This window comes from Triplophysa dalaica, chromosome 22 (assembly GCF_015846415.1).
Source record: "Triplophysa dalaica isolate WHDGS20190420 chromosome 22, ASM1584641v1, whole genome shotgun sequence".
Lineage (NCBI taxonomy): Eukaryota > Metazoa > Chordata > Actinopteri > Cypriniformes > Nemacheilidae > Triplophysa > Triplophysa dalaica.
Genome location: NC_079563.1, coordinates 19,107,264 through 19,133,572, shown reverse-complemented (window position 1 = coordinate 19,133,572; position 26,309 = coordinate 19,107,264). Strand labels below are relative to the sequence as shown.

The 26,309-nt window shown below is 41.9% G+C and overlaps 1 protein-coding gene and 79 non-coding genes across 80 annotated transcripts in view; 1 reads left to right on the top strand and 79 right to left on the bottom strand.

The window, feature by feature from the left end:
• lrrc75bb (leucine rich repeat containing 75Bb) overlaps positions 1–26,309 on the top strand; it is a 108,854-nt gene that overhangs the window by 56,348 nt on the left and 26,197 nt on the right. The gene's annotated exons all lie outside the window — the stretch shown is intronic.
• Positions 13–83, bottom strand: trnag-gcc (transfer RNA glycine (anticodon GCC)). Its single transcript has one exon. It is a non-coding gene; the product is annotated as a tRNA-Gly (tRNA).
• Positions 301–371, bottom strand: trnag-gcc (transfer RNA glycine (anticodon GCC)). Its single transcript has one exon. It is a non-coding gene; the product is annotated as a tRNA-Gly (tRNA).
• Positions 485–555, bottom strand: trnag-gcc (transfer RNA glycine (anticodon GCC)). The gene has a single exon. It is a non-coding gene; the product is annotated as a tRNA-Gly (tRNA).
• trnag-gcc (transfer RNA glycine (anticodon GCC)) lies at positions 1,036–1,106 on the bottom strand. The gene has a single exon. It is a non-coding gene; the product is annotated as a tRNA-Gly (tRNA).
• On the bottom strand, positions 1,404–1,474 carry trnag-gcc (transfer RNA glycine (anticodon GCC)). The gene has a single exon. It is a non-coding gene; the product is annotated as a tRNA-Gly (tRNA).
• On the bottom strand, positions 1,980–2,050 carry trnag-gcc (transfer RNA glycine (anticodon GCC)). The gene has a single exon. It is a non-coding gene; the product is annotated as a tRNA-Gly (tRNA).
• On the bottom strand, positions 2,164–2,234 carry trnag-gcc (transfer RNA glycine (anticodon GCC)). Its single transcript has one exon. It is a non-coding gene; the product is annotated as a tRNA-Gly (tRNA).
• Positions 2,348–2,418, bottom strand: trnag-gcc (transfer RNA glycine (anticodon GCC)). Its single transcript has one exon. It is a non-coding gene; the product is annotated as a tRNA-Gly (tRNA).
• trnag-gcc (transfer RNA glycine (anticodon GCC)) lies at positions 2,532–2,602 on the bottom strand. Its single transcript has one exon. It is a non-coding gene; the product is annotated as a tRNA-Gly (tRNA).
• Positions 2,820–2,890, bottom strand: trnag-gcc (transfer RNA glycine (anticodon GCC)). The gene has a single exon. It is a non-coding gene; the product is annotated as a tRNA-Gly (tRNA).
• trnag-gcc (transfer RNA glycine (anticodon GCC)) lies at positions 3,004–3,074 on the bottom strand. The gene has a single exon. It is a non-coding gene; the product is annotated as a tRNA-Gly (tRNA).
• Positions 3,292–3,362, bottom strand: trnag-gcc (transfer RNA glycine (anticodon GCC)). The gene has a single exon. It is a non-coding gene; the product is annotated as a tRNA-Gly (tRNA).
• On the bottom strand, positions 3,476–3,546 carry trnag-gcc (transfer RNA glycine (anticodon GCC)). Its single transcript has one exon. It is a non-coding gene; the product is annotated as a tRNA-Gly (tRNA).
• On the bottom strand, positions 3,660–3,730 carry trnag-gcc (transfer RNA glycine (anticodon GCC)). The gene has a single exon. It is a non-coding gene; the product is annotated as a tRNA-Gly (tRNA).
• On the bottom strand, positions 3,844–3,914 carry trnag-gcc (transfer RNA glycine (anticodon GCC)). Its single transcript has one exon. It is a non-coding gene; the product is annotated as a tRNA-Gly (tRNA).
• trnag-gcc (transfer RNA glycine (anticodon GCC)) lies at positions 4,027–4,097 on the bottom strand. The gene has a single exon. It is a non-coding gene; the product is annotated as a tRNA-Gly (tRNA).
• Positions 4,211–4,281, bottom strand: trnag-gcc (transfer RNA glycine (anticodon GCC)). The gene has a single exon. It is a non-coding gene; the product is annotated as a tRNA-Gly (tRNA).
• Positions 4,579–4,649, bottom strand: trnag-gcc (transfer RNA glycine (anticodon GCC)). Its single transcript has one exon. It is a non-coding gene; the product is annotated as a tRNA-Gly (tRNA).
• trnag-gcc (transfer RNA glycine (anticodon GCC)) lies at positions 5,155–5,225 on the bottom strand. The gene has a single exon. It is a non-coding gene; the product is annotated as a tRNA-Gly (tRNA).
• On the bottom strand, positions 5,837–5,907 carry trnag-gcc (transfer RNA glycine (anticodon GCC)). Its single transcript has one exon. It is a non-coding gene; the product is annotated as a tRNA-Gly (tRNA).
• Positions 6,415–6,485, bottom strand: trnag-gcc (transfer RNA glycine (anticodon GCC)). The gene has a single exon. It is a non-coding gene; the product is annotated as a tRNA-Gly (tRNA).
• On the bottom strand, positions 6,703–6,773 carry trnag-gcc (transfer RNA glycine (anticodon GCC)). Its single transcript has one exon. It is a non-coding gene; the product is annotated as a tRNA-Gly (tRNA).
• Positions 6,991–7,061, bottom strand: trnag-gcc (transfer RNA glycine (anticodon GCC)). The gene has a single exon. It is a non-coding gene; the product is annotated as a tRNA-Gly (tRNA).
• trnag-gcc (transfer RNA glycine (anticodon GCC)) lies at positions 7,175–7,245 on the bottom strand. The gene has a single exon. It is a non-coding gene; the product is annotated as a tRNA-Gly (tRNA).
• On the bottom strand, positions 7,463–7,533 carry trnag-gcc (transfer RNA glycine (anticodon GCC)). The gene has a single exon. It is a non-coding gene; the product is annotated as a tRNA-Gly (tRNA).
• trnag-gcc (transfer RNA glycine (anticodon GCC)) lies at positions 8,223–8,293 on the bottom strand. Its single transcript has one exon. It is a non-coding gene; the product is annotated as a tRNA-Gly (tRNA).
• On the bottom strand, positions 8,591–8,661 carry trnag-gcc (transfer RNA glycine (anticodon GCC)). Its single transcript has one exon. It is a non-coding gene; the product is annotated as a tRNA-Gly (tRNA).
• Positions 8,774–8,844, bottom strand: trnag-gcc (transfer RNA glycine (anticodon GCC)). Its single transcript has one exon. It is a non-coding gene; the product is annotated as a tRNA-Gly (tRNA).
• Positions 8,958–9,028, bottom strand: trnag-gcc (transfer RNA glycine (anticodon GCC)). The gene has a single exon. It is a non-coding gene; the product is annotated as a tRNA-Gly (tRNA).
• On the bottom strand, positions 9,246–9,316 carry trnag-gcc (transfer RNA glycine (anticodon GCC)). Its single transcript has one exon. It is a non-coding gene; the product is annotated as a tRNA-Gly (tRNA).
• trnag-gcc (transfer RNA glycine (anticodon GCC)) lies at positions 9,430–9,500 on the bottom strand. The gene has a single exon. It is a non-coding gene; the product is annotated as a tRNA-Gly (tRNA).
• trnag-gcc (transfer RNA glycine (anticodon GCC)) lies at positions 9,903–9,973 on the bottom strand. The gene has a single exon. It is a non-coding gene; the product is annotated as a tRNA-Gly (tRNA).
• Positions 10,087–10,157, bottom strand: trnag-gcc (transfer RNA glycine (anticodon GCC)). The gene has a single exon. It is a non-coding gene; the product is annotated as a tRNA-Gly (tRNA).
• trnag-gcc (transfer RNA glycine (anticodon GCC)) lies at positions 10,271–10,341 on the bottom strand. Its single transcript has one exon. It is a non-coding gene; the product is annotated as a tRNA-Gly (tRNA).
• On the bottom strand, positions 10,847–10,917 carry trnag-gcc (transfer RNA glycine (anticodon GCC)). The gene has a single exon. It is a non-coding gene; the product is annotated as a tRNA-Gly (tRNA).
• trnag-gcc (transfer RNA glycine (anticodon GCC)) lies at positions 11,239–11,309 on the bottom strand. Its single transcript has one exon. It is a non-coding gene; the product is annotated as a tRNA-Gly (tRNA).
• trnag-gcc (transfer RNA glycine (anticodon GCC)) lies at positions 11,422–11,492 on the bottom strand. The gene has a single exon. It is a non-coding gene; the product is annotated as a tRNA-Gly (tRNA).
• On the bottom strand, positions 11,606–11,676 carry trnag-gcc (transfer RNA glycine (anticodon GCC)). The gene has a single exon. It is a non-coding gene; the product is annotated as a tRNA-Gly (tRNA).
• trnag-gcc (transfer RNA glycine (anticodon GCC)) lies at positions 11,894–11,964 on the bottom strand. The gene has a single exon. It is a non-coding gene; the product is annotated as a tRNA-Gly (tRNA).
• On the bottom strand, positions 12,078–12,148 carry trnag-gcc (transfer RNA glycine (anticodon GCC)). Its single transcript has one exon. It is a non-coding gene; the product is annotated as a tRNA-Gly (tRNA).
• On the bottom strand, positions 12,551–12,621 carry trnag-gcc (transfer RNA glycine (anticodon GCC)). Its single transcript has one exon. It is a non-coding gene; the product is annotated as a tRNA-Gly (tRNA).
• On the bottom strand, positions 12,735–12,805 carry trnag-gcc (transfer RNA glycine (anticodon GCC)). Its single transcript has one exon. It is a non-coding gene; the product is annotated as a tRNA-Gly (tRNA).
• Positions 12,919–12,989, bottom strand: trnag-gcc (transfer RNA glycine (anticodon GCC)). Its single transcript has one exon. It is a non-coding gene; the product is annotated as a tRNA-Gly (tRNA).
• trnag-gcc (transfer RNA glycine (anticodon GCC)) lies at positions 13,495–13,565 on the bottom strand. Its single transcript has one exon. It is a non-coding gene; the product is annotated as a tRNA-Gly (tRNA).
• Positions 13,677–13,747, bottom strand: trnag-gcc (transfer RNA glycine (anticodon GCC)). The gene has a single exon. It is a non-coding gene; the product is annotated as a tRNA-Gly (tRNA).
• Positions 13,861–13,931, bottom strand: trnag-gcc (transfer RNA glycine (anticodon GCC)). Its single transcript has one exon. It is a non-coding gene; the product is annotated as a tRNA-Gly (tRNA).
• trnag-gcc (transfer RNA glycine (anticodon GCC)) lies at positions 14,437–14,507 on the bottom strand. Its single transcript has one exon. It is a non-coding gene; the product is annotated as a tRNA-Gly (tRNA).
• On the bottom strand, positions 14,621–14,691 carry trnag-gcc (transfer RNA glycine (anticodon GCC)). The gene has a single exon. It is a non-coding gene; the product is annotated as a tRNA-Gly (tRNA).
• On the bottom strand, positions 14,805–14,875 carry trnag-gcc (transfer RNA glycine (anticodon GCC)). The gene has a single exon. It is a non-coding gene; the product is annotated as a tRNA-Gly (tRNA).
• trnag-gcc (transfer RNA glycine (anticodon GCC)) lies at positions 15,093–15,163 on the bottom strand. The gene has a single exon. It is a non-coding gene; the product is annotated as a tRNA-Gly (tRNA).
• On the bottom strand, positions 15,381–15,451 carry trnag-gcc (transfer RNA glycine (anticodon GCC)). Its single transcript has one exon. It is a non-coding gene; the product is annotated as a tRNA-Gly (tRNA).
• Positions 15,565–15,635, bottom strand: trnag-gcc (transfer RNA glycine (anticodon GCC)). Its single transcript has one exon. It is a non-coding gene; the product is annotated as a tRNA-Gly (tRNA).
• trnag-gcc (transfer RNA glycine (anticodon GCC)) lies at positions 15,853–15,923 on the bottom strand. The gene has a single exon. It is a non-coding gene; the product is annotated as a tRNA-Gly (tRNA).
• Positions 16,613–16,683, bottom strand: trnag-gcc (transfer RNA glycine (anticodon GCC)). The gene has a single exon. It is a non-coding gene; the product is annotated as a tRNA-Gly (tRNA).
• On the bottom strand, positions 16,797–16,867 carry trnag-gcc (transfer RNA glycine (anticodon GCC)). Its single transcript has one exon. It is a non-coding gene; the product is annotated as a tRNA-Gly (tRNA).
• On the bottom strand, positions 16,981–17,051 carry trnag-gcc (transfer RNA glycine (anticodon GCC)). The gene has a single exon. It is a non-coding gene; the product is annotated as a tRNA-Gly (tRNA).
• On the bottom strand, positions 17,269–17,339 carry trnag-gcc (transfer RNA glycine (anticodon GCC)). Its single transcript has one exon. It is a non-coding gene; the product is annotated as a tRNA-Gly (tRNA).
• Positions 17,453–17,523, bottom strand: trnag-gcc (transfer RNA glycine (anticodon GCC)). Its single transcript has one exon. It is a non-coding gene; the product is annotated as a tRNA-Gly (tRNA).
• trnag-gcc (transfer RNA glycine (anticodon GCC)) lies at positions 18,029–18,099 on the bottom strand. Its single transcript has one exon. It is a non-coding gene; the product is annotated as a tRNA-Gly (tRNA).
• trnag-gcc (transfer RNA glycine (anticodon GCC)) lies at positions 18,213–18,283 on the bottom strand. The gene has a single exon. It is a non-coding gene; the product is annotated as a tRNA-Gly (tRNA).
• On the bottom strand, positions 18,397–18,467 carry trnag-gcc (transfer RNA glycine (anticodon GCC)). The gene has a single exon. It is a non-coding gene; the product is annotated as a tRNA-Gly (tRNA).
• Positions 18,685–18,755, bottom strand: trnag-gcc (transfer RNA glycine (anticodon GCC)). The gene has a single exon. It is a non-coding gene; the product is annotated as a tRNA-Gly (tRNA).
• trnag-gcc (transfer RNA glycine (anticodon GCC)) lies at positions 19,445–19,515 on the bottom strand. Its single transcript has one exon. It is a non-coding gene; the product is annotated as a tRNA-Gly (tRNA).
• trnag-gcc (transfer RNA glycine (anticodon GCC)) lies at positions 19,629–19,699 on the bottom strand. The gene has a single exon. It is a non-coding gene; the product is annotated as a tRNA-Gly (tRNA).
• Positions 19,813–19,883, bottom strand: trnag-gcc (transfer RNA glycine (anticodon GCC)). Its single transcript has one exon. It is a non-coding gene; the product is annotated as a tRNA-Gly (tRNA).
• trnag-gcc (transfer RNA glycine (anticodon GCC)) lies at positions 20,101–20,171 on the bottom strand. The gene has a single exon. It is a non-coding gene; the product is annotated as a tRNA-Gly (tRNA).
• trnag-gcc (transfer RNA glycine (anticodon GCC)) lies at positions 20,285–20,355 on the bottom strand. Its single transcript has one exon. It is a non-coding gene; the product is annotated as a tRNA-Gly (tRNA).
• trnag-gcc (transfer RNA glycine (anticodon GCC)) lies at positions 21,045–21,115 on the bottom strand. The gene has a single exon. It is a non-coding gene; the product is annotated as a tRNA-Gly (tRNA).
• On the bottom strand, positions 21,229–21,299 carry trnag-gcc (transfer RNA glycine (anticodon GCC)). Its single transcript has one exon. It is a non-coding gene; the product is annotated as a tRNA-Gly (tRNA).
• On the bottom strand, positions 21,412–21,482 carry trnag-gcc (transfer RNA glycine (anticodon GCC)). The gene has a single exon. It is a non-coding gene; the product is annotated as a tRNA-Gly (tRNA).
• Positions 21,884–21,954, bottom strand: trnag-gcc (transfer RNA glycine (anticodon GCC)). Its single transcript has one exon. It is a non-coding gene; the product is annotated as a tRNA-Gly (tRNA).
• Positions 22,068–22,138, bottom strand: trnag-gcc (transfer RNA glycine (anticodon GCC)). The gene has a single exon. It is a non-coding gene; the product is annotated as a tRNA-Gly (tRNA).
• On the bottom strand, positions 22,541–22,611 carry trnag-gcc (transfer RNA glycine (anticodon GCC)). The gene has a single exon. It is a non-coding gene; the product is annotated as a tRNA-Gly (tRNA).
• trnag-gcc (transfer RNA glycine (anticodon GCC)) lies at positions 22,725–22,795 on the bottom strand. Its single transcript has one exon. It is a non-coding gene; the product is annotated as a tRNA-Gly (tRNA).
• On the bottom strand, positions 22,909–22,979 carry trnag-gcc (transfer RNA glycine (anticodon GCC)). Its single transcript has one exon. It is a non-coding gene; the product is annotated as a tRNA-Gly (tRNA).
• Positions 23,485–23,555, bottom strand: trnag-gcc (transfer RNA glycine (anticodon GCC)). The gene has a single exon. It is a non-coding gene; the product is annotated as a tRNA-Gly (tRNA).
• trnag-gcc (transfer RNA glycine (anticodon GCC)) lies at positions 23,877–23,947 on the bottom strand. Its single transcript has one exon. It is a non-coding gene; the product is annotated as a tRNA-Gly (tRNA).
• On the bottom strand, positions 24,060–24,130 carry trnag-gcc (transfer RNA glycine (anticodon GCC)). The gene has a single exon. It is a non-coding gene; the product is annotated as a tRNA-Gly (tRNA).
• trnag-gcc (transfer RNA glycine (anticodon GCC)) lies at positions 24,244–24,314 on the bottom strand. The gene has a single exon. It is a non-coding gene; the product is annotated as a tRNA-Gly (tRNA).

The following is a 26,309-nucleotide window of genomic DNA, read 5'->3' as shown; positions in this document are numbered from 1 at the left end:
AGCTCATTGATATGCATTGGCCGGGAATCGGACCCGGGTCTCCCGCGTGGCAGGCGAGAATTCTACCACTGAACCACCAATGCTTCTGATGGTGACTTTTTGACTAAGTTTCAGCAGTTTTTACCAATCTGTACTGGAGATTTTAAACTTCATTTGTGGAGGTTTTGAACTGAGTGAACCACCATTGCTTCTGATGGTGACTTTTGACTAAGTTTCAACAGATTTTACCAATCTGTATTGTAAATTTTTAATTTAATTTCTGGAGGTTTTGAACTTTGTGTCCTCAAAAGCTTATTGATATGCATTGGCCGGGAATCGGACCCGGGTCTCCCGCGTGGCAGGCGAGAATTCTACCACTGAACCACCAATGCTTCTGATGGTAACTTTTTGACTAAGTTTCAGCAGTTCTTACCAATCTGTACTGGAAATTTTGAATTTAATTTCTGGAGGTTTTGAACTTTGTGTCCTCAAAAGCTCATTGATATGCATTGGCCGGGAATCGGACCCGGGTCTCCCGCGTGGCAGGCGAGAATTCTACCACTGAACCACCAATGCTTCTGATGGTGACTTTTTGACTAAGTTTCAGCAGTTTTTACCAATCTGTAGTGGAGATTTTAAACTTAATTTGTGGAGGTTTTAAACTTTGTGACCTCAAAAATCCATTGATCTGCATTGGCCGGGAAGCGGACCCGGGTCTCCCGCGTGGCAGGCGAGAATTCTACCACTGAACCACCAATGCTTCTGATGGTGACTTTTGACTAAGTTTCAACAGATTTTACCAATCTGTACTGGAAATTTTGAATTTAATTTCTGGAGGTTTTGAACTTTGTGTCCTCAAAAGCTCATTGATATGCATTGGCCGGGAATCGGACCCGGGTCTCCCGCGTGGCAGGCGAGAATTCTACCACTGAACAACCAATGCTTCTGATGGTGACTTTTTGACTAAGTTTCAGCAGTTTTTACCAATCTGTAGTGGAGATTTTAAACTTAATTTGTGGAGGTTTTAAACTTTGTGACCTCAAAATCCCATTGATCTGCATTGGCCGGGAATCGGACCCGGGTCTCCCGCGTGGCAGGCGAGAATTCTACCACTGAACCACCAATGCTTCTGATGGTGACTTTTTGACTAAGTTTCAGCAGTTTTAACTAATCTGTACTGGAGATTTTAAACTTAATTTCAGGAGGTTTTAAACTTTGTGTCCTCGAAAGCTCATTGATATGCATTGGCCGGGAATCGGACCAGGGTCTCCCGCGTGGCAGGCGAGAATTCTACCACTGAACCACCAATGCTTCTGATGGTGACTTTTTGACTAAGTTTCAGCAGTTTTAACTAATCTGTACTGGAGATTTTAAACTTAATTTCTGGAGGTTTTAAACTTTGTGACCTCAAAAATCCATTGATCTGCATTGGCCGGGAATCGGACCCGGGTCTCCCGCGTGGCAGGCGAGAATTCTACCACTGAACCACCAATGCTTCTGATGGTGACTTTTTGACTAAGTTTCAGTAGTTTTTACCAATCTGTAGTGGAGATTTTAAACTTAATTTGTGGAGGTTTTAAACTTTGTGACCTCAAAAATCCATTGATCTGCATTGGCCGGGAATCGGACCCGGGTGTCCCGCGTGGCAGGCGAGAATTCTACCACTGAACCACCAATGCTTCTGATGGAGACTTTTTGACTAAGTTTCAGCAGATTTTACCAATCTGTAGTGGAGATTTTAAACTTAATTTGTGGAGGTTTTGAACTGAGTGAACCACCAATGCTTCTGATGGTGACTTTTGACTAAGTTTCAGCAGTTTTTACCAATCTGTAGTGGAGATTTTAAACTTAATTTCTGGAGGTTTTGAACTGAGTGAACCACCAATGCTTCTGATTTTGAATTTTGACATAGTTTCAGCAGTTTTAAACAATCTGTACTGGAGATTTTAAACTTATTATCTGGAAGTTTTAAACTTTGTGACCTCAAAAATCCATTGATCTGCATTGGCCGGGAATCGGACCCGGGTCTCCCGCGTGGCAGGCGAGAATTCTACCACTGAACCACCAATGCTTCTGATGGTAACTTTTTGACTAAGTTTCAGCAGTTCTTACCAATCTGTACTGGAAATTTTGAATTTAATTTCTGGAGGTTTTGAACTTTGTGTCCTCAAAAGCTCATTGATATGCATTGGCCGGGAATCGGACCCGGGTCTCCCGCGTGGCAGGCGAGAATTCTACCACTGAACCACCAATGCTTCTGATGGTGACTTTTTGACTAAGTTTCAGCAGTTTTTACCAATCTGTAGTGGAGATTTTAAACTTAATTTGTGGAGGTTTTAAACTTTGTGACCTCAAAAATCCATTGATCTGCATTGGCCGGGAATCGGACCCGGGTCTCCCGCGTGGCAGGCGAGAATTCTACCACTGAACCACCAATGCTTCTGATGGTGACTTTTTGACTAAGTTTCAGCAGTTTTAACTAATCTGTACTGGAGATTTTAAACTTAATTTCAGGAGGTTTTAAACTTTGTGTCCTCGAAAGCTCATTGATATGCATTGGCCGGGAATCGGACCCGGGTCTCCCGCGTGGCAGGCGAGAATTCTACCACTGAACCACCAATGCTTCTGATGGTGACTTTTTGACTAAGTTTCAGCAGTTTTTACCAATCTGTACTGGAGATTTTAAACTTCATTTGTGGAGGTTTTGAACTGAGTGAACCACCATTGCTTCTGATGGTGACTTTTGACTAAGTTTCAACAGATTTTACCAATCTGTATTGTAAATTTTTAATTTAATTTCTGGAGGTTTTGAACTTTGTGTCCTCAAAAGCTTATTGATATGCATTGGCCGGGAATCGGACCCGGGTCTCCCGCGTGGCAGGCGAGAATTCTACCACTGAACCACCAATGCTTCTGATGGGGATTTTTTGACTAAGTTTCAGCAGTTTTTACAAACCTTTACTCAAGATTTTGAACATAATTTCAGGAGGTTTTAAACTTTGTGTCCTCGAAAGCTCATAGATATGCATTGGCCGGGAATCGGACCCGGGTCTCCCGCGTGGCAGGCGAGAATTCTACCACTGAACCACCAATGCTTCTGATGGTGACTTTTTGACTAAGTTTCAGGAGTTTTTACCAATATGTAGTGGAGATTTTAAACTTAATTTGTGGAGGTTTTGAACTGAGTGAACCACCAATGCTTCTGATGGTGACTTTTGACTAAGTTTCAACAGTTTTTACAAATCTTTGCTCAAGATTTTGAACACAATTTCAGGAGGTTTTAAACTTTGTGTCCTCGAAAGCTCATTGATATGCATTGGCCGGGAATCGGACCCGGGTCTCCCGCGTGGCAGGCGAGAATTCTACCACTGAACCACCAATGCTTCTGATGGTAACTTTTTGACTAAGTTTCAACAGATTTTACCAATCTGTATTGTAAATTTTGAATTTAATTTCTGGAGGTTTTGAACTTTGTGTCCTCAAAAGCTTATTGATATGCATTGGCCGGGAATCGGACCCGGGTCTCCCGCGTGGCAGGCGAGAATTCTACCACTGAACCACCAATGCTTCTGATGGTAACTTTTTGACTAAGTTTCAGCAGTTCTTACCAATCTGTACTGGAAATTTTGAATTTAATTTCTGGAGGTTTTGAACTTTGTGTCCTCAAAAGCTCATTAATATGCATTGGCCGGGAATCGGACCCGGGTCTCCCGCGTGGCAGGCGAGAATTCTACCACTGAACCACCAATGCTTCTGATGGTGACTTTTTGACTAAGTTTCAGCAGTTTTTACCAATCTGTAGTGGAGATTTTGAACTTAATTTCTGGAGGTTTTGAACTTTGTGTCCTCAAAAATCCATTGATATGCATTGGCCGGGAATCGGACCCGGGTCTCCCGCGTGGCAGGCGAGAATTCTACCACTGAACCACCAATGCTTCTGATGGTGACTTTTGACTAAGTTTCAGCAGTTTTTACCAATCTGTACTGGAGATTTTAAACTTAATTTGTGGAGGTTTTAAACTTTGTGACCTCAAAATCCCATTGATCTGCATTGGCCGGGAATCGGACCCGGGTCTCCCGCGTGGCAGGCGAGAATTCTACCACTGAACCACCAATGCTTCTGATGGTGACTTTTTGACTAAGTTTCAGCAGTTTTTACCAATCTGTAGTGGAGATTTTAAACTTAATTTGTGGAGGTTTTAAACTTTGTGACCTCAAAATCCCATTGATCTGCATTGGCCGGGAATCGGACCCGGGTCTCCCGCGTGGCAGGCGAGAATTCTACCACTGAACCACCAATGCTTCTGATGGTGACTTTTTGACTAAGTTTCAGCAGTTTTAACTAATCTGTACTGGAGATTTTAAACTTAATTTCAGGAGGTTTTAAACTTTGTGTCCTCGAAAGCTCATTGATATGCATTGGCCGGGAATCGGACCAGGGTCTCCCGCGTGGCAGGCGAGAATTCTACCACTGAACCACCAATGCTTCTGATGGTGACTTTTTGACTAAGTTTCAGCAGTTTTAACTAATCTGTACTGGAGATTTTAAACTTAATTTCTGGAGGTTTTAAACTTTGTGACCTCAAAAATCCATTGATCTGCATTGGCCGGGAATCGGACCCGGGTCTCCCGCGTGGCAGGCGAGAATTCTACCACTGAACCACCAATGCTTCTGATGGTGACTTTTTGACTAAGTTTCAGTAGTTTTTACCAATCTGTAGTGGAGATTTTAAACTTAATTTGTGGAGGTTTTAAACTTTGTGACCTCAAAAATCCATTGATCTGCATTGGCCGGGAATCGGACCCGGGTGTCCCGCGTGGCAGGCGAGAATTCTACCACTGAACCACCAATGCTTCTGATGGAGACTTTTTGACTAAGTTTCAGCAGATTTTACCAATCTGTAGTGGAGATTTTAAACTTAATTTGTGGAGGTTTTGAACTGAGTGAACCACCAATGCTTCTGATGGTGACTTTTGACTAAGTTTCAGCAGTTTTTACCAATCTGTAGTGGAGATTTTAAACTTAATTTCTGGAGGTTTTGAACTGAGTGAACCACCAATGCTTCTGATTTTGAATTTTGACATAGTTTCAGCAGTTTTAAACAATCTGTACTGGAGATTTTAAACTTATTATCTGGAAGTTTTAAACTTTGTGACCTCAAAAATCCATTGATCTGCATTGGCCGGGAATCGGACCCGGGTCTCCCGCGTGGCAGGCGAGAATTCTACCACTGAACCACCAATGCTTCTGATGGTGACTTTTTGACTAAGTTTCAGCAGTTTTTACAAACCTTTACTCAAGATTTTGAACATAATTTCAGGAGGTTTTAAACTTTGTGTCCTCGAAAAGCTCATAGATATGCATTGGCCGGGAATCGGACCAGGGTCTCCCGCGTGGCAGGCGAGAATTCTACCACTGAACCACCAATGCTTCTGATGGTGACTTTCTGACTAAGTTTCAGCAGATTTTACCAATCTGTAGTGGAGATTTTAAACTTAATTTCTGGAGGTTTTAAACTGAGTGAACCACCAATGCTTCTGATGGTGACTTTTTGACTAAGTTTCAGCAGTTTTTACCAATCTGTACTGGAGATTTTAAACTTAATTTGTGGAGGTTTTGAATTGAGTGAACCACCAATGCTTCTGATGGTGACTTTTGACTAAGTTTCAACAGATTTTACCAATCTGTAGTGGAGATTTTAAACTTAATTTCTGGAGGTTTTGAACTGAGTGAACCACCAATGCTTCTGATTTTGAATTTTGACATAGTTTCAGCAGTTTTAAACAATCTGTACTGGAGATTTTAAACTTATTATCTGGAAGTTTTAAACTTTGTGACCTCAAAAATCCATTGATCTGCATTGGCCGGGAATCGGACCCGGGTCTCCCGCGTGGCAGGCGAGAATTCTACCACTGAACCACCAATGCTTCTGATGGTGACTTTTTGACTAAGTTTCAGCAGTTTTTACAAACCTTTACTCAAGATTTTGAACATAATTTCAGGAGGTTTTAAACTTTGTGTCCTCGAAAAGCTCATAGATATGCATTGGCCGGGAATCGGACCAGGGTCTCCCGCGTGGCAGGCGAGAATTCTACAACTGAACCACCAATGCTTCTGATGGTGACTTTCTGACTAAGTTTCAGCAGATTTTACCAATCTGTAGTGGAGATTTTAAACTTAATTTCTGGAGGTTTTAAACTGAGTGAACCACCAATGCTTCTGATGGTGACTTTTTGACTAAGTTTCAGCAGTTTTTACCAATCTGTACTGGAGATTTTAAACTTAATTTGTGGAGGTTTTGAATTGAGTGAACCACCAATGCTTCTGATGGTGACTTTTGACTAAGTTTCAACAGATTTTACCAATCTGTACTGGAAATTTTGAATTTAATTTCTGGAGGTTTTGAACTTTTTGTCCTCAAAAGCTCATTGATATGCATTGGCCGGGAATCGGACCCGGGTCTCCCGCGTGGCAGGCGAGAATTCTACCACTGAACCACCAATGCTTCTGATGGTGACTTTTTGACTAAGTTTCAGCAGTTTTTACCAATCTGTAGTGGAGATTTTAAACTTAATTTCTGGAGGTTTTGAACTGAGTGAACCACCAATGCTTCTCATGGTGAATTTTGACATAGTTTCAGCAGTTTTAAACAATCTGTACTGGAGATTTTAAACTTATTATCTGGAAGTTTTAAACTTTGTGACCTCAAAAATCCATTGATCTGCATTGGCCGGGAATCGGACCCGGGTCTCCCGCGTGGCAGGCGAGAATTCTACCACTGAACCACCAATGCTTCTGATGGAGACTTTTTGACTAAGTTTCAGCAGTTTTTACCAATCTGTAGTGGAGATTTTAAACTTAATTTCTGGAGGTTTTGAACTGAGTGAACCACCAATGCTTCTGATGGTGACTTTTGACTAAGTTTCAACAGATTTTACCAATCTGTATTGTAAATTTTGAATTTAATTTCTGGAGGTTTTGAACTTTGTGTCCTCAAAAGCTTATTGATATGCATTGGCCGGGAATCGGACCCGGGTCTCCCGCGTGGCAGGCGAGAATTCTACCACTGAACCACCAATGCTTCTGATGGTAACTTTTTGACTAAGTTTCAGCAGTTCTTACCAATCTGTACTGGAAATTTTGAATTTAATTTCTGGAGGTTTTAAACTTTGTGTCCTCGAAAGCTCATTGATATGCATTGGCCGGGAATCGGACCCGGGTCTCCCGCGTGGCAGGCGAGAATTCTACCACTGAACCACCAATGCTTCTGATGGTGACTTTTTGACTAAGTTTCAGCAGTTTTTACCAATCTGTACTGGAGATTTTAAACTTCATTTGTGGAGGTTTTGAACTGAGTGAACCACCATTGCTTCTGATGGTGACTTTTGACTAAGTTTCAACAGATTTTACCAATCTGTATTGTAAATTTTGAATTTAATTTCTGGATGTTTTGAACCTTGTGTCCTCAAAAGCTTATTGATATGCATTGGCCGGGAATCGGACCCGGGTCTCCCGCGTGGCAGGCGAGAATTCTACCACTGAACCACCAATGCTTCTGATGGGGATTTTTTGACTAAGTTTCAGCAGTTTTTACAAACCTTTACTCAAGATTTTGAACATAATTTCAGGAGGTTTTAAACTTTGTGTCCTCGAAAGCTCATAGATATGCATTGGCCGGGAATCGGACCCGGGTCTCCCGCGTAGCAGGCGAGAATTCTACCACTGAACCACCAATGCTTCTGATGGTGACTTTTTGACTAAGTTTCAGCAGTTTTTACCAATCTGTACTGGAGATTTTAAACTTAATTTGTGGAGGTTTTGAACTGAGTGAACCACCAATGCTTCTGATGGTGACTTTTGACTAAGTTTCAACAGTTTTTACAAATCTTTGCTCAAGATTTTGAACACAATTTCAGGAGGTTTTAAACTTCGTGTCCTCGAAAGCTCATTGATATGCATTGGCCGGGAATCGGACCCGGGTCTCCCGCGTAGCAGGCGAGAATTCTACCACTGAACCACCAATGCTTCTGATGGTGACTTTTTGACTAAGTTTCAGCAGTTTTTACCAATCTGTACTGGAGATTTTAAACTTAATTTGTGGAGGTTTTGAACTGAGTGAACCACCATTGCTTCTGATGGTGACTTTTGACTAAGTTTCAACAGATTTTACCAATCTGTATTGTAAATTTTGAATTTAATTTCTGGATGTTTTGAACCTTGTGTCCTCAAAAGCTTATTGATATGCATTGGCCGGGAATCGGACCCGGGTCTCCCGCGTGGCAGGCGAGAATTCTACCACTGAACCACCAATGCTTCTGATGGGGATTTTTTGACTAAGTTTCAGCAGTTTTTACAAACCTTTACTCAAGATTTTGAACATAATTTCAGGAGGTTTTAAACTTTGTGTCCTCGAAAGCTCATAGATATGCATTGGCCGGGAATCGGACCCGGGTCTCCCGCGTAGCAGGCGAGAATTCTACCACTGAACCACCAATGCTTCTGATGGTGACTTTTTGACTAAGTTTCAGCAGTTTTTACCAATCTGTACTGGAGATTTTAAACTTAATTTGTGGAGGTTTTGAACTTTGTGACCTCAAAAATCCATTGATCTGCATTGGCCGGGAATCGGACCCGGGTCTCCCGCGTGGCAGGCGAGAATTCTACCACTGAACCACCAATGCTTCTGATGGTGACTTTTGACTAAGTTTCAACAGATTTTACCAATCTGTACTGGAAATTTTGAATTTAATTTCTGGAGGTTTTGAACTTTGTGTCCTCAAAAGCTCATTGATATGCATTGGCCGGGAATCGGACCCGGGTCTCCCGCGTGGCAGGCGAGAATTCTACCACTGAACCACCAATGCTTCTGATGGTGACTTTTTGACTAAGTTTCAGCAGTTTTAACTAATCTGTACTGGAGATTTTAAACTTAATTTCAGGAGGTTTTAAACTTTGTGTCCTCGAAAGCTCATTGATATGCATTGGCCGGGAATCGGACCCGGGTCTCCCGCGTGGCAGGCGAGAATTCTACCACTGAACCACCAATGCTTCTGATGGTGACTTTTTGACTAAGTTTCAGCAGTTTTTACCAATCTGTACTGGAGATTTTAAACTTCATTTGTGGAGGTTTTGAACTGAGTGAACCACCATTGCTTCTGATGGTGACTTTTGACTAAGTTTCAACAGATTTTACCAATCTGTATTGTAAATTTTTAATTTAATTTCTGGAGGTTTTGAACTTTGTGTCCTCAAAAGCTTATTGATATGCATTGGCCGGGAATCGGACCCGGGTCTCCCGCGTGGCAGGCGAGAATTCTACCACTGAACCACCAATGCTTCTGATGGGGATTTTTTGACTAAGTTTCAGCAGTTTTTACAAACCTTTACTCAAGATTTTGAACATAATTTCAGGAGGTTTTAAACTTTGTGTCCTCGAAAGCTCATAGATATGCATTGGCCGGGAATCGGACCCGGGTCTCCCGCGTGGCAGGCGAGAATTCTACCACTGAACCACCAATGCTTCTGATGGTGACTTTTTGACTAAGTTTCAGCAGTTTTTACAAACCTTTACTCAAGATTTTGAACATAATTTCAGGAGGTTTTAAACTTTGTGACCTCAAAAATCCATTGATCTGCATTGGCCGGGAATCGGACCCGGGTCTCCCGCGTGGCAGGCGAGAATTCTACCACTGAGCCACCAATGCTTCTGATGGAGACTTTTTGACTAAGTTTCAGCAGTTTTTACCAATCTGTAGTGGAGATTTTAAACTTAATTTCTGGAGGTTTTGAACTGAGTGAACCACCAATGCTTCTGATGGTGACTTTTGACTAAGTTTCAACAGATTTTAACCAATCTGTACTGGAAATTTTGAATTTAATTTCTGGAGGTTTTGAACTTTGTGTCCTCAAAGGCTCATTGATATGCATTGGCCGGGAATCGGACCCGGGTCTCCCGCGTGGCAGGCGAGAATTCTACCACTGAACCACCAATGCTACTGATGGTGACTTTTTGACTAAGTTTCAGCAGTTTTAACCAATCTGTACTGGAGATTTTAAACTTAATTTCAGGAGGTTTTAAACTTTGTGTCCTCGAAAGCTCATTGATATGCATTGGCCGGGAATCGGACCCGGGTCTCCCGCGTGGCAGGCGAGAATTCTACCACTGAACCACCAATGCTTCTGATGGTGACTTTTTGACTAAGTTTCAGCAGTTTTTACCAATCTGTAGTGGAGATTTTAAACTTAATTTGTGGAGGTTTTAAACTTTGTGACCTCAAAATCCCATTGATCTGCATTGGCCGGGAATCGGACCCGGGTCTCCCGCGTGGCAGGCGAGAATTCTACCACTGAACCACCAATGCTTCTGATGGTGACTTTTTGACTAAGTTTCAGCAGTTTTTACCAATCTGTACTGGAGATTTTAAACTTAATTTGTGGAGGTTTTGAACTGAGTGAACCACCAATGCTTCTGATGGTGACTTTTGACTAAGTTTCAACAGTTTTTACAAATCTTTGCTCAAGATTTTGAACACAATTTCAGGAGGTTTTAAACTTTGTGTCCTCGAAAGCTCATTGATATGCATTGGCCGGGAATCGGACCCGGGTCTCCCGCGTAGCAGGCGAGAATTCTACCACTGAACCACCAATGCTTCTGATGGTGACTTTTTGACTAAGTTTCAGCAGTTTTTACCAATCTGTACTGGAGATTTTAAACTTAATTTGTGGAGGTTTTGAACTGAGTGAACCACCATTGCTTCTGATGGTGACTTTTGACTAAGTTTCAACAGATTTTACCAATCTGTATTGTAAATTTTGAATTTAATTTCTGGAGGTTTTGAACTTTGTGTCCTCAAAAGCTTATTGATATGCATTGGCCGGGAATCGGACCCGGGTCTCCCGCGTGGCAGGCGAGAATTCTACCACTGAACCACCAATGCTTCTGATGGTGACTTTTTGACTAAGTTTCAGCAGTTTTTACCAATCTGTAGTGGAGATTTTAAACTTAATTTGTGGAGGTTTTAAACTGAGTGAACCACCAATGCTTCTGATGGTGACTTTTGACTAAGTTTCAGCAGTTTTTACCAATCTGTAGTGGAGATTTTAAACTTAATTTCTGGAGGTTTTGAACTGAGTGAACCACCAATGCTTCTGATGGTGAATTTTGACATAGTTTCAGCAGTTTTAAACAATCTGTACTGGAGATTTTAAACTTATTATCTGGAAGTTTTAAACTTTGTGACCTCAAAAATCCATTGATCTGCATTGGCCGGGAATCGGACCCGGGTCTCCCGCGTGGCAGGCGAGAATTCTACCACTGAACCACCAATGCTTCTGATGGTGACTTTTGACTAAGTTTCAACAGATTTTACCAATCTGTACTGGAAATTTTGAATTTAATTTCTGGAGGTTTTGAACTTTGTGTCCTCAAAAGCTCATTGATATGCATTGGCCGGGAATCGGACCCGGGTCTCCCGCGTGGCAGGCGAGAATTCTACCACTGAACCACCAATGCTTCTGATGGTGACTTTTTGACTAAGTTTCAGCAGTTTTAACTAATCTGTACTGGAGATTTTAAACTTAATTTCAGGAGGTTTTAAACTTTGTGTCCTCGAAAGCTCATTGATATGCATTGGCCGGGAATCGGACCCGGGTCTCCCGCGTGGCAGGCGAGAATTCTACCACTGAACCACCAATGCTTCTGATGGTGACTTTTTGACTAAGTTTCAGCAGTTTTTACCAATCTGTACTGGAGATTTTAAACTTCATTTGTGGAGGTTTTGAACTGAGTGAACCACCATTGCTTCTGATGGTGACTTTTGACTAAGTTTCAACAGATTTTACCAATCTGTATTGTAAATTTTTAATTTAATTTCTGGAGGTTTTGAACTTTGTGTCCTCAAAAGCTTATTGATATGCATTGGCCGGGAATCGGACCCGGGTCTCCCGCGTGGCAGGCGAGAATTCTACCACTGAACCACCAATGCTTCTGATGGGGATTTTTTGACTAAGTTTCAGCAGTTTTTACAAACCTTTACTCAAGATTTTGAACATAATTTCAGGAGGTTTTAAACTTTGTGTCCTCGAAAGCTCATAGATATGCATTGGCCGGGAATCGGACCCGGGTCTCCCGCGTGGCAGGCGAGAATTCTACCACTGAACCACCAATGCTTCTGATGGTGACTTTTTGACTAAGTTTCAGCAGTTTTTACAAACCTTTACTCAAGATTTTGAACATAATTTCAGGAGGTTTTAAACTTTGTGACCTCAAAAATCCATTGATCTGCATTGGCCGGGAATCGGACCCGGGTCTCCCGCGTGGCAGGCGAGAATTCTACCACTGAGCCACCAATGCTTCTGATGGAGACTTTTTGACTAAGTTTCAGCAGTTTTTACCAATCTGTAGTGGAGATTTTAAACTTAATTTCTGGAGGTTTTGAACTGAGTGAACCACCAATGCTTCTGATGGTGACTTTTGACTAAGTTTCAACAGATTTTAACCAATCTGTACTGGAAATTTTGAATTTAATTTCTGGAGGTTTTGAACTTTGTGTCCTCAAAGGCTCATTGATATGCATTGGCCGGGAATCGGACCCGGGTCTCCCGCGTGGCAGGCGAGAATTCTACCACTGAACCACCAATGCTACTGATGGTGACTTTTTGACTAAGTTTCAGCAGTTTTAACCAATCTGTACTGGAGATTTTAAACTTAATTTCAGGAGGTTTTAAACTTTGTGTCCTCGAAAGCTCATTGATATGCATTGGCCGGGAATCGGACCCGGGTCTCCCGCGTGGCAGGCGAGAATTCTACCACTGAACCACCAATGCTTCTGATGGTGACTTTTTGACTAAGTTTCAGCAGTTTTTACCAATCTGTAGTGGAGATTTTAAACTTAATTTGTGGAGGTTTTAAACTTTGTGACCTCAAAATCCCATTGATCTGCATTGGCCGGGAATCGGACCCGGGTCTCCCGCGTGGCAGGCGAGAATTCTACCACTGAACCACCAATGCTTCTGATGGTGACTTTTTGACTAAGTTTCAGCAGTTTTTACCAATCTGTACTGGAGATTTTAAACTTAATTTGTGGAGGTTTTGAACTGAGTGAACCACCAATGCTTCTGATGGTGACTTTTGACTAAGTTTCAACAGTTTTTACAAATCTTTGCTCAAGATTTTGAACACAATTTCAGGAGGTTTTAAACTTTGTGTCCTCGAAAGCTCATTGATATGCATTGGCCGGGAATCGGACCCGGGTCTCCCGCGTAGCAGGCGAGAATTCTACCACTGAACCACCAATGCTTCTGATGGTGACTTTTTGACTAAGTTTCAGCAGTTTTTACCAATCTGTACTGGAGATTTTAAACTTAATTTGTGGAGGTTTTGAACTGAGTGAACCACCATTGCTTCTGATGGTGACTTTTGACTAAGTTTCAACAGATTTTACCAATCTGTTTTGTAAATTTTGAATTTAATTTCTGGAGGTTTTGAACTTTGTGTCCTCAAAAGCTTATTGATATGCATTGGCCGGGAATCGGACCCGGGTCTCCCGCGTGGCAGGCGAGAATTCTACCACTGAACCACCAATGCTACTGATGGTGACTTTTGACTAAGTTTCAGCAGTTTTAACCAATCTGTACTGGAGATTTTAACTTAATTTCAGGAGGTTTTAAACTTTGTGTCCTCGAAAGCTCATTGATATGCATTGGCCGGGAATCGGACCCGGGTCTCCCGCGTGGCAGGCGAGAATTCTACCACTGAACCACCAATGCTTCTGATGGTGACTTTTTGACTAAGTTTCAGCAGTTTTTACCAATCTGTAGTGGAGATTTTAAACTTAATTTGTGGAGGTTTTAAACTTTGTGACCTCAAAATCCCATTGATCTGCATTGGCCGGGAATCGGACCCGGGTCTCCCGCGTGGCAGGCGAGAATTCTACCACTGAACCACCAATGCTTCTGATGGTGACTTTTTGACTAAGTTTCAGCAGTTTTTACCAATCTGTACTGGAGATTTTAAACTTAATTTGTGGAGGTTTTGAACTGAGTGAACCACCAATGCTTCTGATGGTGACTTTTGACTAAGTTTCAACAGTTTTTACAAATCTTTGCTCAAGATTTTGAACACAATTTCAGGAGGTTTTAAACTTTGTGTCCTCGAAAGCTCATTGATATGCATTGGCCGGGAATCGGACCCGGGTCTCCCGCGTAGCAGGCGAGAATTCTACCACTGAACCACCAATGCTTCTGATGGTGACTTTTTGACTAAGTTTCAGCAGTTTTTACCAATCTGTACTGGAGATTTTAAACTTAATTTGTGGAGGTTTTGAACTGAGTGAACCACCATTGCTTCTGATGGTGACTTTTGACTAAGTTTCAACAGATTTTACCAATCTGTATTGTAAATTTAGAATTTAATTTCTGGAGGTTTTGAACTTTGTGTCCTCAAAAGCTTATTGATATGCATTGGCCGGGAATCGGACCCGGGTCTCCCGCGTGGCAGGCGAGAATTCTACCACTGAACCACCAATGCTTCTGATGGTGACTTTTTGACTAAGTTTCAGCAGTTCTTACCAATCTGTACTGGAAATTTTGAATTTAATTTCTGGAGGTTTTGAACTTTGTGTCCTCAAAAGCTCATTGATATGCATTGGCCGGGAATCGGACCCGGGTCTCCCGCGTGGCAGGCGAGAATTCTACCACTGAACCACCAATGCTTCTGATGGTGACTTTTTGACTAAGTTTCAGCAGTTTTTACCAATCTGTAGTGGAGATTTTAAACTTAATTTGTGGAGGTTTTAAACTTTGTGACCTCAAAAATCCATTGATTTGCATTGGCCGGGAATCGGACCCGGGTCTCCCGCGTGGCAGGCGAGAATTCTACCACTGAACCACCAATGCTTCTGATGGTGACTTTTTGACTAAGTTTCAGCAGTTTTTACCAATCTGTAGTGGAGATTTTAAACTTAATTTCTGGAGGTTTTGAACTGAGTGAACCACCAATGCTTCTCATGGTGAATTTTGACATAGTTTCAGCAGTTTTAAACAATCTGTACTGGAGATTTTAAACTTATTATCTGGAAGTTTTAAACTTTGTGACCTCAAAAATCCATTGATCTGCATTGGCCGGGAATCGGACCCGGGTCTCCCGCGTGGCAGGCGAGAATTCTACCACTGAACCACCAATGCTTCTGATGGAGACTTTTTGACTAAGTTTCAGCAGTTTTTACCAATCTGTAGTGGAGATTTTAAACTTAATTTCTGGAGGTTTTGAACTGAGTGAACCACCAATGCTTCTGATGGTGACTTTTGACTAAGTTTCAACAGATTTTACCAATCTGTATTGTAAATTTTGAATTTAATTTCTGGAGGTTTTGAACTTTGTGTCCTCAAAAGCTTATTGATATGCATTGGCCGGGAATCGGACCCGGGTCTCCCGCGTGGCAGGCGAGAATTCTACCACTGAACCACCAATGCTTCTGATGGTAACTTTTTGACTAAGTTTCAGCAGTTCTTACCAATCTGTACTGGAAATTTTGAATTTAATTTCTGGAGGTTTTAAACTTTGTGTCCTCGAAAGCTCATTGATATGCATTGGCCGGGAATCGGACCCGGGTCTCCCGCGTGGCAGGCGAGAATTCTACCACTGAACCACCAATGCTTCTGATGGTGACTTTTTGACTAAGTTTCAGCAGTTTTTACCAATCTGTACTGGAGATTTTAAACTTCATTTGTGGAGGTTTTGAACTGAGTGAACCACCATTGCTTCTGATGGTGACTTTTGACTAAGTTTCAACAGATTTTACCAATCTGTATTGTAAATTTTGAATTTAATTTCTGGATGTTTTGAACCTTGTGTCCTCAAAAGCTTATTGATATGCATTGGCCGGGAATCGGACCCGGGTCTCCCGCGTGGCAGGCGAGAATTCTACCACTGAACCACCAATGCTTCTGATGGGGATTTTTTGACTAAGTTTCAGCAGTTTTTACAAACCTTTACTCAAGATTTTGAACATAATTTCAGGAGGTTTTAAACTTTGTGTCCTCGAAAGCTCATAGATATGCATTGGCCGGGAATCGGACCCGGGTCTCCCGCGTAGCAGGCGAGAATTCTACCACTGAACCACCAATGCTTCTGATGGTGACTTTTTGACTAAGTTTCAGCAGTTTTTACCAATCTGTACTGGAGATTTTAAACTTAATTTGTGGAGGTTTTGAACTGAGTGAACCACCAATGCTTCTGATGGTGACTTTTGACTAAGTTTCAACAGTTTTTACAAATCTTTGCTCAAGATTTTGAACACAATTTCAGGAGGTTTTAAACTTCGTGTCCTCGAAAGCTCATTGATATGCATTGGCCGGGAATCGGACCCGGGTCTCCCGCGTAGCAGGCGAGAATTCTACCACTGAACCACCAATGCTTCTGATGGTGACTTTTTGACTAAGTTTCAGCAGTTTTTACCAATCTGTACTGGAGATTTTAAACTTAATTTGTGGAGGTTTTGAACTGAGTGAACCACCATTGCTTCTGATGGTGACTTTTGACTAAGTTTCAACAGATTTTACCAATCTGTATTGTAAATTTTGAATTTAATTTCTGGAGGTTTTGAACTTTGTGTCCTCAAAAGCTTATTGATATGCATTGGCCGGGAATCGGACCCGGGTCTCCCGCGTGGCAGGCGAGAATTCTACCACTGAACCACCAATGCTTCTGATGGTAACTTTTTGACTAAGTTTCAGCAGTTCTTACCAATCTGTACTGGAAATTTTGAATTTAATTTCTGGAGGTTTTGAACTTTGTGTCCTCAAAAGCTCATTGATATGCATTGGCCGGGAATCGGACCCGGGTCTCCCGCGTGGCAGGCGAGAATTCTACCACTGAACCACCAATGCTTCTGATGGTGACTTTTTGACTAAGTTTCAGCAGTTTTAACTAATCTGTACTGGAGATTTTAAACTTAATTTCAGGAGGTTTTAAACTTTGTGTCCTCGAAAGCTCATTGATATGCATTGGCCGGGAATCGGACCCGGGTCTCCCGCGTGGCAGGCGAGAATTCTACCACTGAACCACCAATGCTTCTGATGGTGACTTTTTGACTAAGTTTCAGCAGTTTTTACCAATCTGTACTGGAGATTTTAAACTTCATTTGTGGAGGTTTTGAACTGAGTGAACCACCATTGCTTCTGATGGTGACTTTTGACTAAGTTTCAACAGATTTTACCAATCTGTATTGTAAATTTTTAATTTAATTTCTGGAGGTTTTGAACTTTGTGTCCTCAAAAGCTTATTGATATGCATTGGCCGGGAATCGGACCCGGGTCTCCCGCGTGGCAGGCGAGAATTCTACCACTGAACCACCAATGCTTCTGATGGGGATTTTTTGACTAAGTTTCAGCAGTTTTTACAAACCTTTACTCAAGATTTTGAACATAATTTCAGGAGGTTTTAAACTTTGTGTCCTCGAAAGCTCATAGATATGCATTGGCCGGGAATCGGACCCGGGTCTCCCGCGTGGCAGGCGAGAATTCTACCACTGAACCACCAATGCTTCTGATGGTGACTTTTTGACTAAGTTTCAGGAGTTTTTACCAATATGTAGTGGAGATTTTAAACTTAATTTGTGGAGGTTTTGAACTGAGTGAACCACCAATGCTTCTGATGGTGACTTTTGACTAAGTTTCAACAGTTTTTACAAATCTTTGCTCAAGATTTTGAACACAATTTCAGGAGGTTTTAAACTTTGTGTCCTCGAAAGCTCATTGATATGCATTGGCCGGGAATCGGACCCGGGTCTCCCGCGTAGCAGGCGAGAATTCTACCACTGAACCACCAATGCTTCTGATGGTGACTTTTTGACTAAGTTTCAGCAGTTTTTACCAATCTGTACTGGAGATTTTAAACTTAATTTGTGGAGGTTTTGAACTGAGTGAACCACCATTGCTTCTGATGGTGACTTTTGACTAAGTTTCAACAGATTTTACCAATCTGTATTGTAAATTTTGAATTTAATTTCTGGAGGTTTTGAACTTTGTGTCCTCAAAAGCTTATTGATATGCATTGGCCGGGAATCGGACCCGGGTCTCCCGCGTGGCAGGCGAGAATTCTACCACTGAACCACCAATGCTTCTGATGGGGATTTTTTGACTAAGTTTCAGCAGTTTTTACAAACCTTTACTCAAGATTTTGAACATAATTTCAGGAGGTTTTAAACTTTGTGTCCTCGAAAGCTCATAGATATGCATTGGCCGGGAATCGGACCCGGGTCTCCCGCGTGGCAGGCGAGAATTCTACCACTGAACCACCAATGCTTCTGATGGGGATTTTTTGACTAAGTTTCAGCAGTTTTTACAAACCTTTACTCAAGATTTTGAACATAATTTCTGGAGGTTTTAAACTTTGTGTCCTCGAAAGCTCATTGATATGCATTGGCCGGGAATCGGACCCGGGTCTCCCGCGTGGCAGGCGAGAATTCTACCACTGAACCACCAATGCTTCTGATGGTGACTTTTTGACTAAGTTTCAGCAGTTTTTACCAATCTGTACTGGAGATTTTAAACTTCATTTGTGGAGGTTTTGAACTGAGTGAACCACCATTGCTTCTGATGGTGACTTTTGACTAAGTTTCAACAGATTTTACCAATCTGTATTGTAAATTTTGAATTTAATTTCTGGATGTTTTGAACTTTGTGTCCTCAAAAGCTTATTGATATGCATTGGCCGGGAATCGGACCCGGGTCTCCCGCGTGGCAGGCGAGAATTCTACCACTGAACCACCAATGCTTCTGATGGGGATTTTTTGACTAAGTTTCAGCAGTTTTTACAAACCTTTACTCAAGATTTTGAACATAATTTCAGGAGGTTTTAAACTTTGTGTCCTCGAAAGCTCATAGATATGCATTGGCCGGGAATCGGACCCGGGTCTCCCGCGTAGCAGGCGAGAATTCTACCACTGAACCACCAATGCTTCTGATGGTGACTTTTTGACTAAGTTTCAGCAGTTTTTACCAATCTGTACTGGAGATTTTAAACTTAATTTGTGGAGGTTTTGAACTGAGTGAACCACCAATGCTTCTGATGGTGACTTTTGACTAAGTTTCAACAGTTTTTACAAATCTTTGCTCAAGATTTTGAACACAATTTCAGGAGGTTTTAAACTTTGTGTCCTCGAAAGCTCATTGATATGCATTGGCCGGGAATCGGACCCGGGTCTCCCGCGTAGCAGGCGAGAATTCTACCACTGAACCACCAATGCTTCTGATGGTGACTTTTTGACTAAGTTTCAGCAGTTTTTACCAATCTGTACTGGAGATTTTAAACTTAATTTGTGGAGGTTTTGAACTGAGTGAACCACCATTGCTTCTGATGGTGACTTTTGACTAAGTTTCAACAGATTTTACCAATCTGTATTGTAAATTTTGAATTTAATTTCTGGAGGTTTTGAACTTTGTGTCCTCAAAAGCTTATTGATATGCATTGGCCGGGAATCGGACCCGGGTCTCCCGCGTGGCAGGCGAGAATTCTACCACTGAACCACCAATGCTTCTGATGGTAACTTTTTGACTAAGTTTCAGCAGTTCTTACCAATCTGTACTGGAAATTTTGAATTTAATTTCTGGAGGTTTTGAACTTTGTGTCCTCAAAAGCTCATTGATATGCATTGGCCGGGAATCGGACCCGGGTCTCCCGCGTGGCAGGCGAGAATTCTACCACTGAACCACCAATGCTTCTGATGGTGACTTTTTGACTAAGTTTCAGCAGTTTTAACTAATCTGTACTGGAGATTTTAAACTTAATTTCAGGAGGTTTTAAACTTTGTGTCCTCGAAAGCTCATTGATATGCATTGGCCGGGAATCGGACCCGGGTCTCCCGCGTGGCAGGCGAGAATTCTACCACTGAACCACCAATGCTTCTGATGGTGACTTTTTGACTAAGTTTCAGCAGTTTTTACCAATCTGTACTGGAGATTTTAAACTTCATTTGTGGAGGTTTTGAACTGAGTGAACCACCATTGCTTCTGATGGTGACTTTTGACTAAGTTTCAACAGATTTTACCAATCTGTATTGTAAATTTTTAATTTAATTTCTGGAGGTTTTGAACTTTGTGTCCTCAAAAGCTTATTGATATGCATTGGCCGGGAATCGGACCCGGGTCTCCCGCGTGGCAGGCGAGAATTCTACCACTGAACCACCAATGCTTCTGATGGGGATTTTTTGACTAAGTTTCAGCAGTTTTTACAAACCTTTACTCAAGATTTTGAACATAATTTCAGGAGGTTTTAAACTTTGTGTCCTCGAAAGCTCATAGATATGCATTGGCCGGGAATCGGACCCGGGTCTCCCGCGTGGCAGGCGAGAATTCTACCACTGAACCACCAATGCTTCTGATGGTGACTTTTTGACTAAGTTTCAGGAGTTTTTACCAATATGTAGTGGAGATTTTAAACTTAATTTGTGGAGGTTTTGAACTGAGTGAACCACCAATGCTTCTGATGGTGACTTTTGACTAAGTTTCAACAGTTTTTACAAATCTTTGCTCAAGATTTTGAACACAATTTCAGGAGGTTTTAAACTTTGTGTCCTCGAAAGCTCATTGATATGCATTGGCCGGGAATCGGACCCGGGTCTCCCGCGTAGCAGGCGAGAATTCTACCACTGAACCACCAATGCTTCTGATGGTGACTTTTTGACTAAGTTTCAGCAGTTTTTACCAATCTGTACTGGAGATTTTAAACTTAATTTGTGGAGGTTTTGAACTGAGTGAACCACCATTGCTTCTGATGGTGACTTTTGACTAAGTTTCAACAGATTTTACCAATCTGTATTGTAAATTTTGAATTTAATTTCTGGAGGTTTTGAACTTTGTGTCCTCAAAAGCTTATTGATATGCATTAGCCGGGAATCGGACCCGGGTCTCCCGCGTGGCAGGCGAGAATTCTACCACTGAACCACCAATGCTTCTGATGGTAACTTTTTGACTAAGTTTCAGCAGTTCTTACCAATCTGTACTGGAAATTTTGAATTTAATTTCTGGAGGTTTTGAACTTTGTGTCCTCAAAAGCTCATTGATATGCATTGGCCGGGAATCGGACCCGGGTCTCCCGCGTGGCAGGCGAGAATTCTACCACTGAACCACCAATGCTTCTGATGGTGACTTTTTGACTAAGTTTCAGCAGTTTTTACCAATCTGTAGTGGAGATTTTAAACTTAATTTGTGGAGGTTTTAAACTTTGTGACCTCAAAAATCCATTGATCTGCATTGGCCGGGAATCGGACCCGGGTCTCCCGCGTGGCAGGCGAGAATTCTACCACTGAACCACCAATGCTTCTGATGGTGACTTTTGACTAAGTTTCAACAGATTTTACCAATCTGTACTGGAAATTTTGAATTTAATTTCTGGAGGTTTTGAACTTTGTGTCCTCAAAAGCTCATTGATATGCATTGGCCGGGAATCGGACCCGGGTCTCCCGCGTGGCAGGCGAGAATTCTACCACTGAACCACCAATGCTTCTGATGGTGACTTTTTGACTAAGTTTCAGCAGTTTTAACTAATCTGTACTGGAGATTTTAAACTTAATTTCAGGAGGTTTTAAACTTTGTGTCCTCGAAAGCTCATTGATATGCATTGTCCGGGAATCGGACCCGGGTCTCCCGCGTGGCAGGCGAGAATTCTACCACTGAACCACCAATGCTTCTGATGGTGACTTTTTGACTAAGTTTCAGCAGTTTTTACCAATCTGTACTGGAGATTTTAAACTTCATTTGTGGAGGTTTTGAACTGAGTGAACCACCATTGCTTCTGATGGTGACTTTTGACTAAGTTTCAACAGATTTTACCAATCTGTATTGTAAATTTTTAATTTAATTTCTGGAGGTTTTGAACTTTGTGTCCTCAAAAGCTTATTGATATGCATTGGCCGGGAATCGGACCCGGGTCTCCCGCGTGGCAGGCGAGAATTCTACCACTGAACCACCAATGCTTCTGATGGGGATTTTTTGACTAAGTTTCAGCAGTTTTTACAAACCTTTACTCAAGATTTTGAACATAATTTCAGGAGGTTTTAAACTTTGTGTCCTCGAAAGCTCATAGATATGCATTGGCCGGGAATCGGACCCGGGTCTCCCGCGTGGCAGGCGAGAATTCTACCACTGAACCACCAATGCTTCTGATGGTGACTTTTTGACTAAGTTTCAGCAGTTTTTACAAACCTTTACTCAAGATTTTGAACATAATTTCAGGAGGTTTTAAACTTTGTGACCTCAAAAATCCATTGATCTGCATTGGCCGGGAATCGGACCCGGGTCTCCCGCGTGGCAGGCGAGAATTCTACCACTGAGCCACCAATGCTTCTGATGGAGACTTTTTGACTAAGTTTCAGCAGTTTTTACCAATCTGTAGTGGAGATTTTAAACTTAATTTCTGGAGGTTTTGAACTGAGTGAACCACCAATGCTTCTGATGGTGACTTTTGACTAAGTTTCAACAGATTTTAACCAATCTGTACTGGAAATTTTGAATTTAATTTCTGGAGGTTTTGAACTTTGTGTCCTCAAAGGCTCATTGATATGCATTGGCCGGGAATCGGACCCGGGTCTCCCGCGTGGCAGGCGAGAATTCTACCACTGAACCACCAATGCTACTGATGGTGACTTTTTGACTAAGTTTCAGCAGTTTTAACCAATCTGTACTGGAGATTTTAAACTTAATTTCAGGAGGTTTTAAACTTTGTGTCCTCGAAAGCTCATTGATATGCATTGGCCGGGAATCGGACCCGGGTCTCCCGCGTGGCAGGCGAGAATTCTACCACTGAACCACCAATGCTTCTGATGGTGACTTTTTGACTAAGTTTCAGCAGTTTTTACCAATCTGTAGTGGAGATTTTAAACTTAATTTGTGGAGGTTTTAAACTTTGTGACCTCAAAATCCCATTGATCTGCATTGGCCGGGAATCGGACCCGGGTCTCCCGCGTGGCAGGCGAGAATTCTACCACTGAACCACCAATGCTTCTGATGGTGACTTTTTGACTAAGTTTCAGCAGTTTTTACCAATCTGTACTGGAGATTTTAAACTTAATTTGTGGAGGTTTTGAACTGAGTGAACCACCAATGCTTCTGATGGTGACTTTTGACTAAGTTTCAACAGTTTTTACAAATCTTTGCTCAAGATTTTGAACACAATTTCAGGAGGTTTTAAACTTTGTGTCCTCGAAAGCTCATTGATATGCATTGGCCGGGAATCGGACCCGGGTCTCCCGCGTAGCAGGCGAGAATTCTACCACTGAACCACCAATGCTTCTGATGGTGACTTTTTGACTAAGTTTCAGCAGTTTTTACCAATCTGTACTGGAGATTTTAAACTTAATTTGTGGAGGTTTTGAACTGAGTGAACCACCATTGCTTCTGATGGTGACTTTTGACTAAGTTTCAACAGATTTTACCAATCTGTATTGTAAATTTTGAATTTAATTTCTGGAGGTTTTGAACTTTGTGTCCTCAAAAGCTTATTGATATGCATTGGCCGGGAATCGGACCCGGGTCTCCCGCGTGGCAGGCGAGAATTCTACCACTGAACCACCAATGCTTCTGATGGTGACTTTTTGACTAAGTTTCAGCAGTTTTTACCAATCTGTAGTGGAGATTTTAAACTTAATTTGTGGAGGTTTTAAACTGAGTGAACCACCAATGCTTCTGATGGTGACTTTTGACTAAGTTTCAGCAGTTTTTACCAATCTGTAGTGGAGATTTTAAACTTAATTTCTGGAGGTTTTGAACTGAGTGAACCACCAATGCTTCTGATGGTGAATTTTGACATAGTTTCAGCAGTTTTAAACAATCTGTACTGGAGATTTTAAACTTATTATCTGGAAGTTTTAAACTTTGTGACCTCAAAAATCCATTGATCTGCATTGGCCGGGAATCGGACCCGGGTCTCCCGCGTGGCAGGCGAGAATTCTACCACTGAACCACCAATGCTTCTGATGGTGACTTTTGACTAAGTTTCAACAGATTTTACCAATCTGTACTGGAAATTTTGAATTTAATTTCTGGAGGTTTTGAACTTTGTGTCCTCAAAAGCTCATTGATATGCATTGGCCGGGAATCGGACCCGGGTCTCCCGCGTGGCAGGCGAGAATTCTACCACTGAACCACCAATGCTTCTGATGGTGACTTTTTGACTAAGTTTCAGCAGTTTTAACTAATCTGTACTGGAGATTTTAAACTTAATTTCAGGAGGTTTTAAACTTTGTGTCCTCGAAAGCTCATTGATATGCATTGGCCGGGAATCGGACCCGGGTCTCCCGCGTGGCAGGCGAGAATTCTACCACTGAACCACCAATGCTTCTGATGGTGACTTTTTGACTAAGTTTCAGCAGTTTTTACCAATCTGTACTGGAGATTTTAAACTTCATTTGTGGAGGTTTTGAACTGAGTGAACCACCATTGCTTCTGATGGTGACTTTTGACTAAGTTTCAACAGATTTTACCAATCTGTATTGTAAATTTTTAATTTAATTTCTGGAGGTTTTGAACTTTGTGTCCTCAAAAGCTTATTGATATGCATTGGCCGGGAATCGGACCCGGGTCTCCCGCGTGGCAGGCGAGAATTCTACCACTGAACCACCAATGCTTCTGATGGGGATTTTTTGACTAAGTTTCAGCAGTTTTTACAAACCTTTACTCAAGATTTTGAACATAATTTCAGGAGGTTTTAAACTTTGTGTCCTCGAAAGCTCATAGATATGCATTGGCCGGGAATCGGACCCGGGTCTCCCGCGTGGCAGGCGAGAATTCTACCACTGAACCACCAATGCTTCTGATGGTGACTTTTTGACTAAGTTTCAGCAGTTTTTACAAACCTTTACTCAAGATTTTGAACATAATTTCAGGAGGTTTTAAACTTTGTGACCTCAAAAATCCATTGATCTGCATTGGCCGGGAATCGGACCCGGGTCTCCCGCGTGGCAGGCGAGAATTCTACCACTGAGCCACCAATGCTTCTGATGGAGACTTTTTGACTAAGTTTCAGCAGTTTTTACCAATCTGTAGTGGAGATTTTAAACTTAATTTCTGGAGGTTTTGAACTGAGTGAACCACCAATGCTTCTGATGGTGACTTTTGACTAAGTTTCAACAGATTTTAACCAATCTGTACTGGAAATTTTGAATTTAATTTCTGGAGGTTTTGAACTTTGTGTCCTCAAAGGCTCATTGATATGCATTGGCCGGGAATCGGACCCGGGTCTCCCGCGTGGCAGGCGAGAATTCTACCACTGAACCACCAATGCTACTGATGGTGACTTTTTGACTAAGTTTCAGCAGTTTTAACCAATCTGTACTGGAGATTTTAAACTTAATTTCAGGAGGTTTTAAACTTTGTGTCCTCGAAAGCTCATTGATATGCATTGGCCGGGAATCGGACCCGGGTCTCCCGCGTGGCAGGCGAGAATTCTACCACTGAACCACCAATGCTTCTGATGGTGACTTTTTGACTAAGTTTCAGCAGTTTTTACCAATCTGTAGTGGAGATTTTAAACTTAATTTGTGGAGGTTTTAAACTTTGTGACCTCAAAATCCCATTGATCTGCATTGGCCGGGAATCGGACCCGGGTCTCCCGCGTGGCAGGCGAGAATTCTACCACTGAACCACCAATGCTTCTGATGGTGACTTTTTGACTAAGTTTCAGCAGTTTTTACCAATCTGTACTGGAGATTTTAAACTTAATTTGTGGAGGTTTTGAACTGAGTGAACCACCAATGCTTCTGATGGTGACTTTTGACTAAGTTTCAACAGTTTTTACAAATCTTTGCTCAAGATTTTGAACACAATTTCAGGAGGTTTTAAACTTTGTGTCCTCGAAAGCTCATTGATATGCATTGGCCGGGAATCGGACCCGGGTCTCCCGCGTAGCAGGCGAGAATTCTACCACTGAACCACCAATGCTTCTGATGGTGACTTTTTGACTAAGTTTCAGCAGTTTTTACCAATCTGTACTGGAGATTTTAAACTTAATTTGTGGAGGTTTTGAACTGAGTGAACCACCATTGCTTCTGATGGTGACTTTTGACTAAGTTTCAACAGATTTTACCAATCTGTTTTGTAAATTTTGAATTTAATTTCTGGAGGTTTTGAACTTTGTGTCCTCAAAAGCTTATTGATATGCATTGGCCGGGAATCGGACCCGGGTCTCCCGCGTGGCAGGCGAGAATTCTACCACTGAACCACCAATGCTACTGATGGTGACTTTTGACTAAGTTTCAGCAGTTTTAACCAATCTGTACTGGAGATTTTAAACTTAATTTCAGGAGGTTTTAAACTTTGTGTCCTCGAAAGCTCA